This window comes from Rhinolophus sinicus, linkage group LG05, assembly GCF_036562045.2.
Source record: "Rhinolophus sinicus isolate RSC01 linkage group LG05, ASM3656204v1, whole genome shotgun sequence".
NCBI lineage: Eukaryota > Metazoa > Chordata > Mammalia > Chiroptera > Rhinolophidae > Rhinolophus > Rhinolophus sinicus.
In genome coordinates, this window is record NC_133755.1 from 160,037,211 (window position 1) to 160,059,018 (window position 21,808).

At 38.4% G+C, this 21,808-nt stretch overlaps 1 long non-coding RNA gene across 3 annotated transcripts; it reads right to left on the bottom strand.

Moving 5' to 3' along the window:
* Positions 1-1,007: 1,007 nt before the first annotated feature.
* On the bottom strand, positions 1,008-18,571 carry LOC109447944 (uncharacterized). 3 transcript variants are annotated; one of them, XR_012496759.1, is made up of 5 exons: positions 17,876-18,571; positions 11,382-12,817; positions 9,826-9,942; positions 4,881-9,318; positions 1,008-1,848 (listed from the first exon to the last, which is right to left on the bottom strand). It is a non-coding gene; the product is annotated as an uncharacterized LOC109447944 (long non-coding RNA). The 3 variants fall into 3 exon arrangements; XR_012496757.1 differs by having other exon boundaries at positions 1,008-2,008; XR_012496758.1 differs by having other exon boundaries at positions 1,008-2,008; positions 4,881-5,071; positions 17,876-18,565.
* Positions 18,572-21,808: the final 3,237 nt, after the last annotated feature.

Consider the following 21,808-nt stretch of genomic DNA (forward strand, 5'->3'; position numbering starts at 1 on the left):
TTTTCCATGAATTCACACATGTTGTAGCTAAATCTTCATCTTGTTATGGTGGTGCTCTGGGAAGGAACAAGGACTGAATGGGGCAACTTAAAGAGCGTGGCTGGGTAGCCCAACAGACCTACGTTTGATTTCTGGTTACTCTCCCTAAGCCTAAGTTATTTCACCCTTAAAAATATGATCACACCTACTTCACAGACTGTAGAATTGCAAAAGGTACTGAATTAAAAGAAAACTAATTTGTAGGTTACTTTCTTTGTGACAGGCCTCATCAGGTAGGTGCTGTATTTAGATTATCTCACTATACATTGAGATCCCCATTTTATATATAAAGAACATGGGGTTCTGAAAAACTAAATAACTTTTACAAGGGCACACAGTTCACAGGTGTTAAGTAGAGAAGCTGTCTGAGCTTTCAATGTACCTAAAACACTTCGTATAGTTCCTGAAACAAGACAAGTTCTCAAATATTACTTAGCCGCTTGTCATAAGGAGGGCCAACGTATAGTTTGTTGAAGTTTTACTCCATCAAAAGACAAATCTAACAAAGTATTAACCCTGTCCATAATAACCCAAAGTACTCTGATAAATTTAGAATTATTATCAGAGTCCCATTCCTTCCTGGCAAGGTTCAAAGTAACCTTAATTCCATTAGTTGGGGGGTTTATGCTTATGGGAGTTGGTTAAGCATATTTGCTAAAACATGTGAGTATTTCTGTGACTCCTGGCTACTCTTTCTCCCCTTGGTTACTTTTACATTTGCGTTCCGGTTTTAATCCCTAGTAGCATGTAACAAATAGATGCAAAAGTAAATCTGTGAGAGAATCTTTGAGCTGTTGGAAGTGGACTTTTGACATATCTGTTTTTGAAGGAAACAGGTATAAGTAGCTATAAGAGTTGAAAGCAATTTTTTTTTTCGGATTAAAAAATATGTATTTTTTCAGGTAGAAAGGAAGCCTGAGTCTTATTCTTATCTAGAAGAATAAGATAAAACAAACAAACAAACAAAATTTAAAGATGGCTATATTTTACTCAGGGAGATTTTTCATTTTGATCATTTCTGTTGGAATATGATATGGAAATTTCTTGATGTTGGAAGCCAAACCCAGAGCAGAGAGAAAAGCTCTGTGGCCTTTCTTAGAGCAAGATTCCATGTTGGAACAATTTCTTGCTGTGTACATCTTCACTTTCTCATTGGCATTCTTCCTGGGCTGGTACCCTTAGGAGACCTCAGCTTCATATGTCTCTGGCCAGAGGAAGAGGTAGAATGATTTCTTCAGCAGCAAATGACAGAACTCATGGAAGGATGGTAGAGTGGTCCAAAGGACAAGATGGAGGCCAAGTTTTCCACCTGAGGTTTTCCTTCTGCCTATTCCACTTTGTTTCTGCATTCTTTCAGCTTTAAGAATGACAATTTCATTCCTAGACTTATGTCATCCCAGAGCTGGAAGGCTTCTACATCCAGATAAAGGGAAAAAACAAAAACAAAAACAAAAAACTCTTGGAATCCTTTGTCCTGGAGAAAAATCTTATGCAGAAAAGAACAGGAAAAAAAAGTGGATCCACGTGGTAAAAGCTGGGTGTGCAGGGCTGCAACTTGCTGATGTGTCTGCCCCAACATACATCCACTCAGAGGCATACCCTCTTGAGCATCGCAGGGGCTCCTGAGAACACTGCGTCGAAACCTCAGAGGGAAGAAAGCCATCCCTGATGAGGAAGCTGCTGCTGGCACGTCTGAGTAGGATGCTTGGGGTCACACGGGTCTTCTGACCTGCACCCACTCTGCACCGAATCAGGTAGAAGGTCACTGGACACCAAACCACTTCTGCTGGGATTTCAGACCTCCTCATGCTGAGGGAATGAGGGGTCAGGGTTATGAGGTGTGCAGGACTACATTCTGGTGATTTCCATAGTTACAGGGGCTTCTGAAAATGCTTTCCAGAGATTTGGTTACAGTCATAGCAGTTCCCTCTAGGTAACTTTCAGAAGTTTTCCATTTTCCAAATGCTACCTGTAATTTACCCAATTCTTATGATATTGTTTCAGTGTGGCAATATTTGTAATCACATACCCATTACAGAGAAAGAAAGGCCACGATACACAAGGATAAAAGTCACCAGCACACATGGAGGGTGTGTCAGGTTGTGAATCCCTGAGTGGTTTTTCAATATTAGGTTCAAACAACATTTATGAACATTTTTAATTTATAAAAAACAATTATGCTGTCAGTTTACATCAGTAAATGTGGGGACCAAAATTTAATAAGATGAAGAACATACCAAACAAAGGGGAAAATGTATGAAAAATTAAAATAACAAACCGAGATTCGTAGGGTGTTGTAAAGACCGTTTACGTATACTCTGATGGAGCCAAATGAAATATGGGCTCAACTTGCCAGAAAAGAATTTCAGATATTTATAGAAAAACCACTTCATAAACATAAAATTACACTTTTATATTTATATGTGCTGTTTTTTTCTATAAAGTTGAATATTTATTGTCTGTGTTTTTCACTATTTGTTTTATTTGCATTTGATTTTCAGTGGCTATGAATGTGGAATAGTTGTCAGATTTCACAAGTTCTGAATGAGTTGTCTTAACTTCAAATTAAACGTATCACTATATATGGGACTTCTGGCAAGAAGTAAAAGACAGATATTGATTTGTTTTCCAATAAAATATTAATTCATCTAATTTGTTAGCAGAAGCTTAGAGAACAATCGCAATATGAAGCTGTTCAATGCTTATACTATTTATATCGTATCTGAAATCCCTCCTGCTCACACATAAAGTCAGAAGTATATTTCCAATAACAACAGTAACCCTATACTTATAAGGACATTGATGAAATTGAAATGCAGTGTGTGTGTGTGTGTGTGTGCGTGTGTGTGCGTGCGTGCGTGTGTGGGTGTGTGTGTTTTCTTAACTCTAATATCATCCCTAATCTATGATGGAATTTGGAAAGGCTGACAGAGCAAAGCGCCATGACTATCCTGGGGTGATGGTCAGCGTACACTCTGAGAAACTGATTAACAGCTTGACCGGACAGCCCTTTGGCACCCACAGTGAGCGGCTCCGGCCACAGAACTCAGGCATGAGAAGTGGGTTCTTCCAAAAGCAAACAACCTTCGACCCATGGTCTTCATTTGGGCCCATCAGGTCAACAGTTGTTTCACAGAACATCGGCAATTGTCTTTCTCCTAGTGTCAGGAGCCTCTTGAAACATTATACGAGGATAATTAAGTGGTGAATAAGGGTCAATGTGGACAAATAAATCAAACTGATAGTTTGAACACAGACTGATTGAGCAAAAACAAGGAATTCTGCCATGCCTGTTACTGCAGTGCTGGATGTTAACTGACTTTGTTAACATTACATCCAAAGGCAGCAAGTGGGAAAGCTTTGTTTGGAATCAAAAGCTGAGCAAAGAGACATGGGATTTAATTGTTCAGCTTTATTTTTGAAATAAAGACATGCAGCGCATCCATTTAGTTGACTTTAATGGAGCACAAAACCAAACCCATTCTTTAGCATGCTAATTGCGTTAGAAGATGCTTTCCTCTTGTATAACAGAGATGCGAGAAATGCCGGTGGAATCAACAGACTTTTAAAGCAAAAGTTCAGAGTTTAAAAATATGGTAAGTCCCTGTATATCTTGAGATAGAGTAAATATCCTAATAAATGTAAAAAAATCTTATAAATATTTTAAATCATGTGTTACAAATCTGTTAGTGGTAAATGTACAACAACAAACTTTTGAAATCAAATATATTAATGTATGGAAGAGAGTTTGTTAGCGGAAGGGCCGCCTAGAAATCAAGAAAATAAAAAAAGCGAGGAAGGAAAAAAACCGAATCCTTAAAAAGGCTGCTGTGTGTCCACAGGGTTGCTCTAAGGGGAAAAAATTACTAGAAAAAAAACGCAAAGAAATCTATCTATTAGTAAGAATAAAAAGGAGCTGCTTTCTACTACAAACATCAATCTAGACTATTTTATTGGGGATTCAACCTTTCTTAGTGGTCAAAACTTCACTTCACTTCTCTCTGTGATGTTGCAGAAGTAAATATGTAGTTTAAACTATTACTTTGTTATGTTAATTATCTCAGTTGTTCTCTAACACTCTTGTTCTAACTTACCATGTGGAGCTTGTGTCAGAAAGCCTAAGACACTTGGTTTAATAACGTATCAGATACATATTCACACGTGAATAACATTGACTTTATAAAAGGTGACAATTGATAGTCTCATCTATAAAAGGAAAGAAACTAAATTTGAAATATGAGCTTAGTAAAATATATATAATATTTTATTTATTATAATTATCATACACTTATCAAGTAATTAATGAGTTTTCATAAAGAAAACCATTATTTTACAACAGATAACAGAAAAATCTATACTGAGAAGTGAGACATTAACTACTTCTACTCTTCTGTGCATATTCTATTTCATATTTAAGTTGCTTGAAGAAGTTGGCAATGTGGTGAATAGTGACTGCAAACAGTAATTTGTGAATTTAAAGACATTTAAATGACATTTGTTTGGAAGCATTGGTTACCCATCCATTCCTATATCTGGGCATCTTTCTTAATTTTTTATTTTTTTAATTTAAGTACAGTAATAAATGACAATGTGATTACATTAATGAAAATAACACACTATTTGCCATTAATGTTGGTTTTGAATGGTGTTAATATAAAATAACTATCAAAGATAAGTTATATGGGGGAATGTGCCGATGTACGGCTGTGCTCCTGGGTTTTCCCCCCCATAAATAATTTCACATAAAGAATCTAAGAGGAGCTCATCTATGAGCCGCCTACCCTGAGAAAGTGGTCTGAGAAAGGTGTAATGGATTATCGAGGAGATGAAGGCAAACTTACACCATATCCAATCAGGCTTTTTCTTAAAGGTCAGGACATTCTGTCTGGGTCCATTTGTGTTTTTGATTCTGCCGGTTCACTGTTCAGGAACACAATGTAACTGTCAGTCTCCACGACAGTTCCTGGCTCCACTGGCTCCACTGCTCTCGGGGTAACATACAATATTTCACATCCACAAAACAATTCGGCGTCTGCGTGGGCAAACCATATGATGACCACGGGGAGCAATATGGTCACAGCCTACTGAGCACTCTTAAGGAGACTCTGTAAAGAACTACATCTAGAAAAGAATAAGGCCTTGCTCTTCTGGGCTTTTGCATACTTGCCACATAGCATTTTAATGTTTCATTTTTATCAGCAGAAGTCAAATGCAAATGTTCGCCCCTCTGCTCCATCTCAGTGGATAAAGACAGCTTTACTGCTATGCAAAAACATTTGCAGTCATGGAGTTAGGAGGGTGATAGATATTAGAAATAATTTAGCACATTAATGATGGCTTTGTTGGATTTCCCCCATGTGTGTTTTGTTATATTATTTATTTCTCTCCCCAAACAAAACCAGACACCAGCTCAAATTTATAAGGGAAAGGATGGGTCCTGACAGTTAGGGAGAGCAGAGAATCAACACCCTGTCTAACATAATTTTTAACCAGTGGGATCTGAGCAGAGCTCTGGAGAATTAATGCATATTGTACATTTTCCAAGGATTTGGCCTGGAATACTACTTTTTTAACCAGTTGATTGATTTAAGTTACAGTCCAGTCTGTTGCTTCACTCAGAGGAAAATTACATAAAGAAATGATTTGCATAAAAGACATACATAAAATGATTTGCAAAGAAAAGACACAAGAAAAAGCTTATCTTCTTAGGCACACAGATCAGTCTGTTTCTCTCCTATATAATTATTCTTATGGCTACATTTCCAATTTTTATTCTTTTTATCCAAATTTTATCATAGATTCATTTTTCAGTGAATTTGTTTTTCAAGATTTTAAAAACTTCCTTGAATTTTTCTAACAGCAAAAGTATTTTTTAATGTATTTCCAGATGATGGTTGTTGCCTTTACAGCCTTCCCAATATTTCACCTGTGCCTCTGAAGATTTCTTCAGGTTCATAACACAAAATTCACCCGAGACACAATTCATTATTTAAGCATTCCTCTAATAGTGCTAAGTCTGAATTATGCTGGAAACCCTTATTTCCTGTTCTATGTTAACACACATGGTTATTGGCTACGTATATATGCCTCATTAGATGAGAACACGATTATGTGTTTCTTCTTTCTGGGTAATTGCAATCTATGATAATAAGGGCCCCTGAAACTTAAAAACCACAAATGATTTACCTTTGGCTCAAGAGTGCGTTTTTTGCTTAAGTAGTGTTCTATTGTCTGATGTTATGGGAATTTATCATGCAAATTTTATTTTTAATGAATCGATGACCCTGAAATATTAAAAGCTGTCTTAGGAGAAGCTAGAAAACTGCCCAATATCTCTAATTTGTCTCTTATCCTGAAATTTTACTTCATGTTACTCTGCGATGGATACAGCTGTTGTTACCTTTAATATTGATGGAAAGTACCAGTCTCAATGACTCTAGGTTTTTATCTAAATTGATAACTCAGTTATTAGTAGAGATTATGGTAAAGAGCACTTAAACAGCAAAGTATAAATTAGAAAAAGTCAGTGAAAGAGAAATCCACAGCTGGTTGTGCAGAGGTAGTAAGCCTGTAGAAGGATGAGTCCTGTGGAGAGTAACCACTTCCCTACAACACCACTTCTTGCTATCTCAGTTGAAGTGGAACACTAGGTTTGAGTGAATTAGTTACATCTTGTATCACCAAGGGCTCAAATGCTCAAATGTGTGAATGAGCCCGACTGGAGCAGTATGGAGATAAGAAAGGAGGTTGTATTGGAGACTGTGGTGAGCGTAGCGTCTATTCCAGCTGAACGCCAGTCTGTTGCCAGGTGGAAATGCCAGTCTTGCGTTTTTATCAGGATTCTCGTTTGTTTGGTTTTTTTTTTCAAGAAAAGTCGTATGTTGTGGCATACTCATGAACGATATCTGAGAACCTCTTTCAGGCTCTTTCATCTTGCAGGATGCTAGTGTGGGATTTGGGGTGTGGGGACAGAGCTAGGAGTGCAGTTTCCTGGCTCTCACCCTCATGTGGAAAGGTGCGGCTCAGGTAGTAAATGGCCATCAACTGTGATGGGATGGCCATCAGCTGTGGCTAGTTGGCCGTCAGCTGTAACCAGTGAGCTGTTGGCCACTAATATAACTGCAATGGCTATGCTAGCAGCAAATGGTGGCCTAGCAAGAAGATGGTGGCTGAGATACCAAGAGCGGATTGCAGTTAGCATGGCAGATTGCAGCTAGCAAGTGAGGTTGGTTGGCAGAGAAAAAGAGTGGACGGGAGGTTGCAGACAGTGTGGCTCCTGCTTCCTGTGTCTCCAACCCAGCCGTCAGCGAGACTATAGTGGTATGACTCCCCTATCTATGGCTCCGTGGGTGTTCCTTTTGGGCCTCACCATGTCCTGCGTTCTTATGTGGGGAGCCAGACTAGAGACCCCGCGTGACACCCTGCATGACATGGGGTATATGAGATATGACTTTTTGTAGTTCTTAATGATACCATTTATTTATATTAGTAAGTCTTGGGTCAGCTGCAAGTTGGTGAATTATTTTAACATTGGACTTGATCACTTTCTCTAAGTTTAGATGAATTTAACCTCTTCTTTAGGAGGCAATAAGGAAACAAGGCTGTTTAATAGCTTCTTCGAGGTCTTTACCATGGAGCTTCCAAAGTTATTTGAAGAATACACGTTGAATTATGATTTCCTATAATATCAACATGGTGCCGATTGCTGGTTATCTCCTCAATCCCTCTTCTTCTTTTTCCCCTGGGTACTTGACTGCATAACTAAAGACTGCATTTCTCAGTCTCCCTTACAATTAGATGTGACCAAGTTTTCCCCGATAGAATGTGACAGGATGTGACATGTGCCATGTCTGGGCCTGGAGCTTCAGGCTTTGGGTTGTTTCGTCCACAACCTCTTTCCCTTTCCTACTGTGGCTGAATCTAGACATAGTGGTGACTTAGCTTCAATCATGATAACCATGCACTAGGGGACATGAAACAACATGGAAGGTCCTGAGTCTCTGAAACCAATTCGGAGCGTGACCTTGGATGATCTACTGCAGAAATGTTATGAGAGAGAAGTAGCTTCTACCATTTTAGAATCACAGTATTTTGGAATCTCTTTGGTATAGCATCTTTGCATTACTCCAAGGTACACATCCCTTTTACAGAAAATTACAAAAATATAATTGAAAGCCAAAATAGAAATAATTTTGGCTAATCTGTATCACTGTTCTCCATCCGCATATAAAATTAAAAGCTGATTGTTGTTCATCAGGGAGGAGAAAGTACGTGGGAGACTCTCTGTTGCAAAATGCAATGCGTCTAAACTAATATTTGTCAAATATGACTCAGAGTTTTCTTGTAACTTTTATGATGCAATAATATCCGTCTAACCTTTTATTTCCAATAAACACGAGCAATTTACCTAAAATATTTCTCCATAGGCTATATCGAACAGAAACTTAACATAAATTTTCTCAGCTGTTTTTAGTGGCTTTTTTTCCCCCCTCTGGCAAAAGTTGAAGAGATGCTCCACAGTGTTTTTCTGGCCAGAACAGAGCCTGACCTTGTCTGCCATTGAGGAATGTAGGAATTGAGGAGTGGAACCAGTCATTTTAAACAATTTTATCCCTTCTCGTTTGTCTTCTGCCTTTGACTGCCACCAGTTCATTACCTTTTCTAAGATTAATTTCAGGTGGCAAAGAGCAAGGATGGAGGAGTCAGATGGGTATTCACCAACTAAAATGGCAGGGCCTTTACAGGTAATTCACAGTAGAACAAATGGAGACCTAGGGTTGTAATCATAACTGAACATCTCCAAGAATAAAAGTCCTTGAGGTAGTAGGTATCTCATCCATTTCTTCCCCACAGACTCCCTGCCCACACTGTACCCCATGCATGAGCAGTGACTGTGTCTGTTATACTGAAAAGGCAAAACAAGTGATATGGGGGTGGTAATGGATGGGCAAGCAATGACAGCATTTAACCATTATATTGGTTGATTGTATGTGTTTAGGTATGTGTGTCATTCTGAGCAGAAAAAGCACTGCCCAGATTCTAGGCCACAGGCCCTGGCAGCCTGGCAGCGGATGCTTCCCTCTTTTCTAATCCCACTTTCAAATCTGTTTTCTGGGGTAAACAAAATTTTCACACCCATGCTCATCATTGATAGTGTGAGCAGATGGCTTATTTCCACTGACCTTCAGCAAAGACGTCAATGAGGGAAGGTTTTCCCAGGGCGGAATGGCTAACCACAGGAGAGGATGAGCTGGGGTGTTTCGTTTTCAATATTGGAACCTGGAAGTAAGGAAATTGATTCCTGCCAGAATTTCTTGAAACTCCTTTTCAAACTGCTCTCTTTGAGTCCATTGTTCATCTCTGCTACCCTCCTCATTCTATCAGAGCCAGATTTTTTGCTAGATCCTCAATCCTTTTCATTGATACAGAGTTTCCACCTCTACACTTAAAACTATGAAAAAGTACTATAAACTACTATTTTTATACAAGTCATAAGAAATAGATGTTTTCTCTACTTAAAGTGAAACTGAAATGAGTCTATGCAGAGCAACGAATATGTATCAATTAAACAAGTTCTATCAACTTTGGAGTTGAGCTTTGTGACAATTTTACTTTCAGGTTCACAAAGGCTTCTAATGAATCCTCATCAGAGTTGGTTCTAATGAATCCTCACCAGAGTTGTACACACAGTTGCCTTACCTCACCTTGTGCAGGGACAGAAGAGAGGGAGGGGAGGGCCTTGAGAGATGGGTGCCTCTAAATTCAAACCTCTGTCTTGCAACCTACCAGACGGGTGACCTTGAGTTCGATGAACCCCTACTACTCCCAGCTTCCTTATCTGTGAAAGAGTGACAGGAATCCCAGCTCATGAGCTTGCCATGAGGCGTAACCAAGATCCCTGCCCTGTAAGAAACAGGCAATTCATATGAGAGCAACGCATATTGTTTCCCACCTCCTGCCAGATTAAGTCATGATCCTTGCTCAGTAGAATCTTTTTGAGATCAGTTAGCTTTGGCCTCCTCATTTCGTTGTTGGAAGCACTGAGATGTTTCCATTGCTTCTGCTTTACATGGCAGACAATGAAAAGCCAAGGCTCAAATTCAGAGCCCAGCTTTTTCTGATTTCTAACCCATATTACTCAGCCAGCTTGTGGTTGCCCTTTGGAAACCGCAGGTTATCTAAAAACACTGCTAGTCTACCTTCATATAATCTTTCTGATAGGAATGTTTCACTGATGTGAACCCTTTCTTCTCCTCAGCCTGCTTTACTCATTATCTCCACAAGACATTGAGCTTTTATTTTCTTCTTGCCCTTTGTTCATATACCCTGTTTTTCTAGAATGACTTTCCTTCTCTCTCTGCTTAATCTTCCTGATCTATCTGTCAACTTTCAGCTCATAGCTTGCTTCCTTTGTGCAGTTCTCCCCAATACTGCACCTGGAGTGGGTTCAAGTTCATTTATGCTCCCAGAATGCTTATGGCTCTTTATTACTCAGTTGACATTTAACATTTGGTGTCTTCTATTAAACTAGTGGAGTGTGACAGAAAAGCCCAGGCCTAGGTGTCAGCAGACCTGAGTCCTGGACCTGACACAGGATATCACTTGCTCATTGTAACCTTGGTTTCCTTGTCTGTAAAACTGAGGTAATAATACTCAAGTGAATTGCTTTGACAACCAAAAGAAATGTTAAAACATTTTACAAGCAATAAAATGTTATACAAGAGAAGGTATTATTACTATTACAAGCACATATGTTTTAGTGTTTTTCCCCCCAAAATACCCAGCACAGTGCCCTGAATATAATATCAATAAAATGAATGAATGAACCAACTAGGAGTCTAAAAACCTGAGTTCTGGAGCCTGGTTTGCCAGCTGCATGACCTTACGTATGGCATCTGAATTCTGTTCACTCTTTTGTAAAATGAGAGGGTTTGTCTAGAGTCTAGACCAATGGGTCTCAACCCTGGTTGCATATTGGAAACAACCGGGGAGATTTTTAAAAATGCACATGCCTGGGTCTCACCTCAAATTAATCATGATTCTCTGGAGGTGAGGCTCATGCATAGGTATTAAAACCTTTTGTTTTTAATTTTGAAAAATTACAAACTTACAGAAAGGTTAGAGATACATAAGAACTTTTCTTCCCCTTAAATCATTTAGAGTAAGTTGCTGACCTAATGATCCATCCCCTCTGAATACTTTAGTGTGAATTTCCTATAAACAAGGACATTCTCCAACACAAATGCTACATAACCAAGAAAATCAGATGGTTAACATGGATATATTGAAGATCCCATTCAAGTTTTACCCATTACCCCCAAAATGTCTCTTATAAGTTGTACCTGTGTAGAATCACATCTTGCATATGGTTATCACGTCTCTCTAGTCTCCTTTAGACCAGAACAGTTCCTAGTATTTCCTCCACAAAAGTGACCTTGACACTTTTGAAGATTACGGATCACTTATTTTGTAGAATATCCTTCAATTTGGGTTTGTCAGATGCTTCCTCATTAAATTCAGGTTATACACATTTGATAAGGATATCATAAAAGTAATACTGGTTCTTCCTGTTTTGAAGAATAATTTCAATACATATCCCGTCACTGATGAGGTTCACTTTGATGGCTTGATTAAGGTGATGTTAGCCAGTCTTCTAAACTATAATCTTTTTCTCCTTTGTAATGAATAAATATTTTGTGGGGAGATACTTTGAAACAATGTAGTTATCTTGTACCTTCTCAAAATTCATGTTTTCATGACTTTCTATTTTATCCGATGAGTTGTAATACATTGCTATTGTTGTTTGTTTTGATGCTCAAATTGTACCCAATTTGGCCAGTGGGAGTTCCATCAAGTTGGCTCCTGTAGCCTTTTCACATCCTCCCATGATTCTTTGTGTGCTTCCTGCTTTCTGGCGCAAGATGCTCTAGACTCATCTGGTACTTTCCTTGCCCCGGCCCTGGAGTCAGAGAACTCTCCAAGGAGCCCTGGCTTTTTTTAGCAAAGAATGGTAGTGAAGCCAGGATTCTAGGGATGCTCATTGTTATTAAGCCACCATGTGGTTCCTAGGCCCTCTCAATGGATATAATTAGAGAATGTGTGAATGTAGGAATATGTGCATAGACACACTTTTATTGTATATTTATTTCTATGTCTATAAATATATTTTGAAACTGAGCTTACACTAATTCTAATCCTAAACCTACAAGGTTTATCCTAAGTTTTTCCCTTTCCGTATTTGTAGCTCCTTCTCATCTTCAGTTTAAGAATTTGAAACAAACACCAACAAAGAAAATCGTCTTGAGATTATCTGCACTTTCATTGCCTGCCAAACTACAAGATAAAATCACAAAATTATCAAACAAGATATGTCTCTTTTTTGTAGCGCTATCATCTTACATTTCTTTAAAACACACACACACACACACACACACGTACACATACTTGCACACTTGCACACATTTTTATTTTTTAAGTTAAGAAAAGCTCATTCTACCAGACATTTAACTATTGCTTTTATACAAGTTTCTGGATCTATGCCATCCTTTATAGCTCTTTGATTGTGATTAAAGTACAGCCCTCATAGAGTAATTTTTTAAAAAAATAACATAGGAAAAACCTTTCTGCATGTCTAAACCAGAAGAAGGATACATAAATAGATTTGTCTCTTGTCAGGAGCAGTGGTGTGGAAGTCCTTCTTCAAGATGGGAAAAGTTGTGCAGTCAGCAATCCGTGACGAGCACATGTTGAGCCGGACAACACCGTGCTGGAGCTCTGCCTGCCTGATGGACACCCAGAGACGGGATTACTTGTGCTGGGAAAACTTGTATCAGTCACAATGGAAAGGAGGTGGCTACTGTGGCTGGAGATTGTTATTTGGGAATGTTTGTATCATGTTCACTGCACTTTGATTCACATGCATTTTGTTTTCAATATTGCCCTGATTGGAGGACTGTATTTCCATTTAAAGCACTACCTTCTTGATTCACAAATATTCACAATCCATACAGTTATACGGAGGGTCTGGGATGACCTAAATATTGACATTTGCTGTTGAAGTAAGCACATGTCTTTGGGATGTTGAACTGCCAATGAAAATTTTAGTCACGGCTAAAAAGTAGAAGGAAAATTAAAATTCCCTCTCATTGAATTCTTGGAAACTGCTATGATCATATGTATTTTACTGGACTGACAATTTGGGTTCATTCTTCGTTACCTAAATACTCTTTACCCTTTAACAATTTCATACCTGTTATCACTATAATTCCAAGTGTCCAGTGTGGTTCATATTCTTCTTACCACTTGACCCTCATTATAAGTGGTTGAATCTCTAGGGTACATGCCACATGGGTGTGTTCCTGGTGGGTACTATTTTAAGTAAATAATTATTACTTTAGCTAACATGCCTTGGCTGGGCATTCAGTCACGCGTTAATTACTAACCCACCATACCATTAAATTTATCATCCATCAATTACTCAACCAGAGTATTTTTAACCTGTTAGCTTGTCATTAGGTGGAAATCAGAATTCCTCAGAATTTCTTTAACAGTTCTAACCACATTTTTCTTTTTAAAAAGTGAGGTCAAATAGCATAAATACAATTTCAGTCCTAGATTTTAAAGTAGATGATTATTGGATGACAAGGCACTCAAATATCTATAAGTTACACTCTTAAGTTAGCATAACCCAGTTGGTAACTTGTTGTATTGACTCAGTTGCTTAAAATACCTGTGTTTCTCTTGGACATGTAAAAAGGTACAGATAGATGTTGAGAAACTGTTGCAGAAAATGAGTCATCATCAGTGGTACGAGGCTATAAACGAATAACTTCTCGAGAGATGGGGGTCATTGAAGACCAAATAAATTTTCAAGTGAGTAATTGGAAATCGTGAGAAAAACCATTTTACAAAATGAAAGAATGAAAGTAGGGTTTTCTCTAAAGGGAAAATATTTACTAAAAATAAAACTAGAATGTTACTCTTGAAGAATATTTTTCTATAACAAACCATTTCTTGTTTATATCTGAATTAGGTAAAGCAGTTTACTTTTCTATCAAGTGAGTTGAATGATTTAAACTCTGCAAAAATTATACTTTTGTGATGATCTGAATTGTGACACTACAACACAGACAGTCTAAGAGCTTGATGTATTTTAGAAATTTCTAACTATGCATTTGAACTAAACCCAGTCTATCCACAATAAGACATTCCCTTTAAGACTTGAAAAAAGAAAAAAGGATTGTTGTACCAAATTTGAAACTATCCTAGGGATTGTCCTTTTTCTCAGGGTCTTTTCTGACCTGTTTAGAAAACGGGGTGTGGAGAAAGTAACTCTGTTTATAGTAAAACCTCCGTTTTTTGGTATCGAACCCATTAAATAGAGAATGTTGCATCATGCATGAGAGACTCTTCCCCTGGGTGCATCTATAACCAACTACAGAGTACCAACCACAGACTCTAACAGATGCCCAACAGAGGAGTTCCAGGCCTAACCTCACTCTAGTCTCTTGTGTTAATGAGGACTCTTGATGCAGTTTAAGGCACACAAGTGAGCAGCTCTAAATCAGAGCTCGTCCTGTGGAAGGAAACTTTACAATGGTTACCAAGGCCAGTCGCTTAGAATTCCAGATGTGGGGCCTGCACCCTGCCTCTGACCAGCATCCATTTCTGTGCTCCACAGCTGGTCCCTGTAAATGTGCCATATTGCCGCCCATCTGCTCAGAGAGTGCACAGTGGCACATCTCTCTCTGACAGTGGACCGTTTTATTGAATGCTATAAATATTGAAATTCATAGGCATGAAGCAGCAGATTTTTAATGTTACTTAGAGAGACATTTGAGCCACAACCTTTGGCAGAAGCATACACTGTTAGTATCTCAGTACACTGTGCACCATTTGGTTCAGACTCATGAACAACTTTTCCAGGGATTTCATGGCTCTCCAATCCCAGGTAAAATGGAGTACAGACCCTGAGGGATGATATTCAGTGTGAATGTCACCCTGCATACAGTGTGCATTTGGGATCTGGACTTTCCAGCCCTGTGCTGTGTTAAACCATATGTTAATGTTTTTATACTCAGAAAAGATTAGATTGGGGACCAATAAAGTTTCAAAACTACAAATAATAGGCTAACCATTGCAAAACGTGAAGCATTCCTTCAGCTGATTTTTTTCCAAAGACTCTGCAATTATCATTTTTGAAATGGCTGGGCTATATTTTCTTATAGGAAACCAGCTTATCCATATTTTATCAGCTAATATGTGTGCAAATTTTGGACCAGAGAGTAAACATCCCCATTAATTTGAAATTACTGGCATGTGAGCTAGATAAGAAATAGAGGATTGTTTCGTTGTATTCCCTGCCCCTCCGATCAAATAGTCCCAAGCCAACTTTAAGGCAAAAAGGAATTAGATCGAAACACAGAAATGAAAAATGTGCAGGTTACTTTGCATGGTTTTGGCTTCTGGGGTAATGTTCTTTGTCCTTAACGAACTGTGAGCCAAGGCAAAGCTGTTTAAGACCAAAAATGGACACAGTTTTCACATAAAGCCTCCTCTCCTTTTCCCTCAGTTCTTCTTTGAAAATGCGAAAGAAGCAGAAAATGCCCTTTAGCAATTGTGAGGGATTTAAAAACAGAAGCGAGCCATTCAGTTAGAACAGTAAGTAGTTGGAAAAGGACACGATAATGCTCCCGGTTTGGCATTTGTTTACATCAGAGCTGTTTAACAAAGCTAATGTGACAACTATTAAAAAATAAAATACTTTCCCTGCCTAATTGATGTAAAGAATTGAACACGAACTGCATTTCAATTATTCTTCTGGCACGTACATTTCTCAGGACTGATGCTTTTCGACTTTGCTTCATTATCATTTTCCAATTGCTCTACAGTCTTTGCATTTTTTTTTTTTAAGTAGCAACTTGCATTTTTATTACTGAAGTTGTAACATTGTAACAATAAGCTGTGTCATTGTTCAAACATTTCCCTGAGTTCCCAATCAGCAGAGTTATGTAAGGTGGCAGGTTAATAAATGCGACACACTGAAATCATTTGTACCAGATTATCTCTCCTTCCAAACTCTGACAGATGCTAAGTCCAGCTGGTAAAAAAAGTTTATAGGCGAGTTGGATCTGGGGTCTTCACACACTCCACAATGTTGGCTACCAATGCTTGTTTTAATGAGTCACGGATTGCCTGTTTATCTTCTGCTCCCTGCTGTTTCTGCATTTTCTCTTCCAGAACAATCCTAGAAACACATGCTGCTACAGACGCTGGAGCAATGTGTGTAGACATTTGAGCCAAATTATTATAAAGAACTCTTTCTTCTCTGATATTAAAAAAAGGAGGGAGAATTGCACATTGCCTAGCAAATCGTTATCTCAGATGTTCACTGTGACATGCTCAATATGGCCTACCAGAAAAAGTTGGAGACATTTGAAACCTTAACAACTACACAAAATGACACTGTAATTGGCGGGTTTTGTTGTTCATGTTCTGGCTCAGCTAAAACTGCTCTAAACACTTTGTTTAATGATGTTACATTATGACAACACATGGCTTCTATACAGCAACTCATCATGTTTAACATGCAACTACACAGGAAAAGTAGCAAGTGGCCAGAAAACGGTACCAGGAGTCACCCTTCGAAGTTCTTGCCACAAATCAAAAACGATTAAGCATGAAGTTTCCAAATAATGCTGCTTTTCACTATAGGTTCATTTAAGTCAGATTCCCAATCCCACTGGTTTAGGGTGATTTTCCAGGAACAGTGTTGGAGAGAGAGAGAGAGAGAGAGAGAGAGAGAGAGAGAGAGAGAGAGAGAGAGAGAGAGAGTTGGGTGGAGAGGGGGCTGTTGCCATTACAATATTTAATATTTAACTAAGATTTGGAAAAATAGCTTAAAAAAGAAAGAAACAGGTCATCAAGATCATGCTTTAAACAAATTGTTCACTGAAATTCAGACATTTTCCTTTGAATTTAAAAAAAATACTTAATGTGACAAGAAAGTACACATTTTCCTCCAAATAGATTTGTTAGTATTGTATTCTCCATTTTAATAAAGTTATTGATTACTTCTGAACGTCTAGCTTTTTCTATGTTAACAATATATAGTGAAAATAAATGCAGCGTCTATCTGCAGATAGTTTTATTTATAATAGCAGGGGGAGAATACAGACATAAACAAATGTAATAGATATATACAGAAAAAAAATAAAATAGTTTTGATGGAAGAATTCAGTTAAAAATTATGATGGCAGTTTGCTAAATGTTTGACCTGACATTTGAGGAAGAATTTTGTACTGGGATAATTAAATTTAGGAGAGGAAGGGTTGAACAAAGAAATACGAAATTGTACTTGGATGTTTGGGATATTCAAGGAGAAACCAAGTGAGAACAGATGCTGAGTCCGTGCACAAAGCAAGACATTCTGACAAGCAGATTTGAGGGCTCTAGGAAAGGGTTGGAGGTAGTTGTTAAAAATAATCATTTTGTCTAGAAGAAATCAGGAAACTGATGCGTGGCACGAGGCAAGGGTAAATAGTAAACAATTTTGAAGGGGGCAGAAGCAGAAGACTAACTGTGAAGTCAGGTAGAATTTTTATCATGCTTGAACATGATTTCATCCCAGAGGATCTGATGGGAATTATTTTGCATATCACTCACTATACTTTATAGAAGATCCCTTGTGATAAATTACCATTTATTTGAGTTTCAGAAAATATTTCACTTCTTTAAACAAATTTATATTTTTATGTTAAATAATTAAGGATGTAACAGAGTACTCTATTGCCATTTTAGATGTTAAATAACTTAGCACCCAATTATTAAGATTCACTTGCTCGCAGAGGAGTCTGAAATATTCTCTTGCTTCTGTCTCTCTCAGGACACTTCTGCCACGTTTCCTCTTTCAGCCACCTCAGTTACTTTTGGAGGTAGAAAAAGTACAAAGTGGAAAAGTTGCACAGATTTCCTCATACTTCAGGATATTGTGCAATGAAAATGGAGCTTCCTTATTTTTTAAAAAAACAATTTATCTAATTTTCATTACAATGACCTGATGGGTAGAGAGAAAAATAAATTATATTTTAGCAAACTCAGTCTGTTTCGTTCATTTAAACACCTCCTTTAAGTGACTTAGTCTCTTGAGGTAGATATTCACTGTTTCAAAATCTCCTGGTGCTTTTCTCCAACATGGACTCCGTGCATTTAAGGAAGAAGGGCTTACATGATCTCATGTTGGAATGGAAGGAGGTGTCTGCTTATTCTTTGCTTGTCCTCCCCCAGGCCCCCACCCCTCCTCTATGCCTTTATCTTCTCTCCTGTGTGTCCTGGAAGACTGAGCACTGTAGATCCTCTCCCAGGCTTTCTTGCTGCTTGGCTTCTGTTGGCTTGGTGAATAGGAGGCACCAGCAGGAGATGGGTGTTTGCAAGGTGACAAGTGGGGGCATTTCTTCCCTGCTCCCTCTCTGCTTTGGCACCACTTCTCTGGCTCTGTGCCTCATGATTCCAGGCTGGCACAATTCTGGTTGATCTTTTTAGCCCTGTGGGGAGAAAGAACATCCTAGCGTTACTAGGCTCTGGTTGCCTCACTACTCATTGTTGCTCCCTCAACTCTGCACATGTCTCTGGAAGTAAAGTCTTCACCAAGAGCCTCCACTTGCAGCAGGTGGAGTCTTACCTACCAGGGCCTTGGCTGAGTCAACAGTGTCCTTGCATTGACTTTCTTGTTTTCTTCATGAGCACCCTTGTTCCTTGGTGCTGCTTCCCCCCTGCATTTGTTACTGAAACCTGGTGAACACAGAGATTGTTCTCTCCCAACTTACTCAGGACCCACTGGTCCTCCCTGGCTAACAGGGCTATTTGGGCTCTTCATTGCACTTCAGACCCCCACTGAGCTTCTCCCACTTCTTTCACCCTTAGCTTCTGGCTTAGGCTGCAAATGATAGCATCTGTCCCTAACACCCTGACATGCCCAGAATTCGCTGACCTCTGCCTATAAAGTCCTCTCTTCAACCTGTCTGACGGGCTTCTTTTTCTAGAATTCCCACTTCAAGAGGGGAGCTTAGAATACACATATCTCATCATCTACGTTTCCTTTTCTCCCCATAATTCTACTGGGCAAAGGGATGGGTTCCTCTTTCCCCCTACTTTTATTGGAATTCTCTCTGATGTTATATTCCATTTTTCTTTTTCACAGTGGCAATTGTCTTTCCATTTTCCTTGGGCTACAATGACAGAATTCCTACTAGAGATTATGAGAAAGGGGGTAAAACATACATCATTTTAATATCTTCAAAGTATTAGGCTGTCTGAAAGATTTGACAGTAGAGGTAAGAATTTAATTAATGGACAAGAAGCAAAGATTCTAGCATTGTGACTGTGGCAAAAAAAATAGAGGCATTTCTGCTCAAATGCAATGTATGTGTTCCCGAAAAGCCTCGTGTTCTGCAAAATTGCAAGACATATACTAAAAATAACAGGGCTCTTGGGAAAAACAGGGTTGGACAGATTTTTCAAAACTCAGAACTTGTAACTAGACCGTTAGCAACAATAATAGTAATCCCAATAAGAATTCTGTTACAGCTAAATGTCTGTCAGTCGCACCACGTCACAGTTAGCTGGGCCTCTGGAGCCTTAAACTTGGGGCTACTGCTTATTCTTTTGAAATATGTCATCAAAATTAATAGTCTGATCCAAGATAGAGTTCTTCATCAGTCAAAAAAAATTTTTTATTTATTTATTTATTTATTTTTAATCCCAGGTGGAACTTCTTCACAGTTTCACCTGTAATGTCAGCTTCCCAGGTAGTTTTTTTCATGTACACTTGTTTTCTAAGAAGTATTTTAATCATGCATTTTTACTCACCGAAGTCCATAGTTTACACCAGAGGTCACTGTGTGGTACATTCTATGGATTTTGACAAATGTATAAAGACATGTATCCACAATTAGAGTACTATAGAGAAAAATAGTTTCACTTCTCTAAAAATCCTGTGCTTCATTTATTCCTTCCTCCCTTTCTCCCCATGAAGTCCTGACAACCACTTATCTTTTTACTGTCATCATAGTTTTGTCTTTTTCAGAATGTCATATAGTTGGAATCATACAGTAGGTAACCTTTTCAGATTGGCTTCCTTCACTTAGCAATATGGATTTAAGTCTCTTCCATGTTTTTTCATGGCTTGATAGCTCATTTCTTTGTTTTGTTTTTTGTTTTTTTAAGGAGTGCGCAGCCCACAGTGGCCCATGTGGGGATCGAACCGGCAAACTCGGTGTTATCAACACCATACTCTAACCAAGTGAGCTAACCAGCCGCTCCAACTCATTTCTTTTTAACACTTACTAAAACATTCCAGTGTGTGGATGTACCACAGTTTGTTTATCTCTTCACCTACTGAAGGACATTTTGGTTGCTTCGAAGTTTTATCACTTATGAATAAAGCAAATGAAGCTGCTGTAAACTTTCATGTGTAGAGAGTTTAACATAGTGGAAAACACAAGGACTGAACCAGCCATTCTTTGTCTAAAGAAAGTGGCTTCTTTCGTGTTTTCTTATGGCAGAATAGTATTCCATTCTCACAAACACATGCAATAGTTTAGTGGTTACTAGAGGGTAACAGCGAGGAAGGTGGTAGATGAGACTAAAAGGGATCAAATATATGGTGATGGAGGGAGAACTGACTCTGGGTGGTGAACACACAATGTGACATAGATGATGTAATACAGAATTGTACACTTGAAACCTATGTAACTTTACTAACTATTGTCACCCCAATAAACTTTAATTTTTAAAAAAGTGGCTTCTGTCAGAATTAGAGCTTTTTTCTTATGACTTTAAAATATTGATAGAACATGAATTGTGACGAAGTTTGTTTAAAACATCAAAGCTTAGGGAAAATTGCATACGAACCAACGTGTTTTCTGCATTGTACTGATATAATGCTATAAGTTATAATGTGTTTTCTGCATTGTCCTGACATAATGCTATAAGTTAGACTTCAAGTATTCTTGTACATATGGGAACATTGTGTTGGAGTCTTCATCCTCCCTACACCCTCCCAATCTTTCCACAAGCAAGATTTCTCGCACCCAAAATATTATGTCAACTATACTTAAGAGCATTAGCAATCTTTCCATCACTCAGGAGAGTAATTCTTCTTACCTTTTGTCTTCCCTGACTTCACTGACTGAAAACAGACGAACAATCCCTGATTGCTTGAGTGGTTTGATAGCTTCTATGCACGCAAAGCCTTCTGTGTGGAATTTTCTTAAGTCAAAATTTCCTTTGTTTTACTCCTTGACCCAGACATTATTTTTGCAGCTACTTAAAAACAAAACTTCAATACTTCATTTTTCATTTGACCATCTCTACAGAATTGAATTACTTGCCAACTTCAGTGTTAATAAGACATTTTGACCCTAAACTTGGACACAGTCCTGTTCTCCAGAATCAAAGAGGTCCCCATGGTTATCGGAACAGTGGGTGAGAGCAGAGATCTCACACATGCAGCATCTGAAATAGTGTCACAGGCACTCAGAGCATGTTTTCAATGATTACAAATTATTGTTATTGATTATTACCTATGGAGCATTTTCTCTGTCACCAACTCTATGTGAGGTAGTTCATGAACTTTTTTTCTGATCCTCAGAACCACCCTGAATGATAGAAATTATTCCAAGTTTTTTGAGCAGAAAACTGACTCAGATAAGAAAGTCACATGATAGTTAGACAATCACAGAACTGTCCTAGGGAGTTTTGTCCCAGGCCT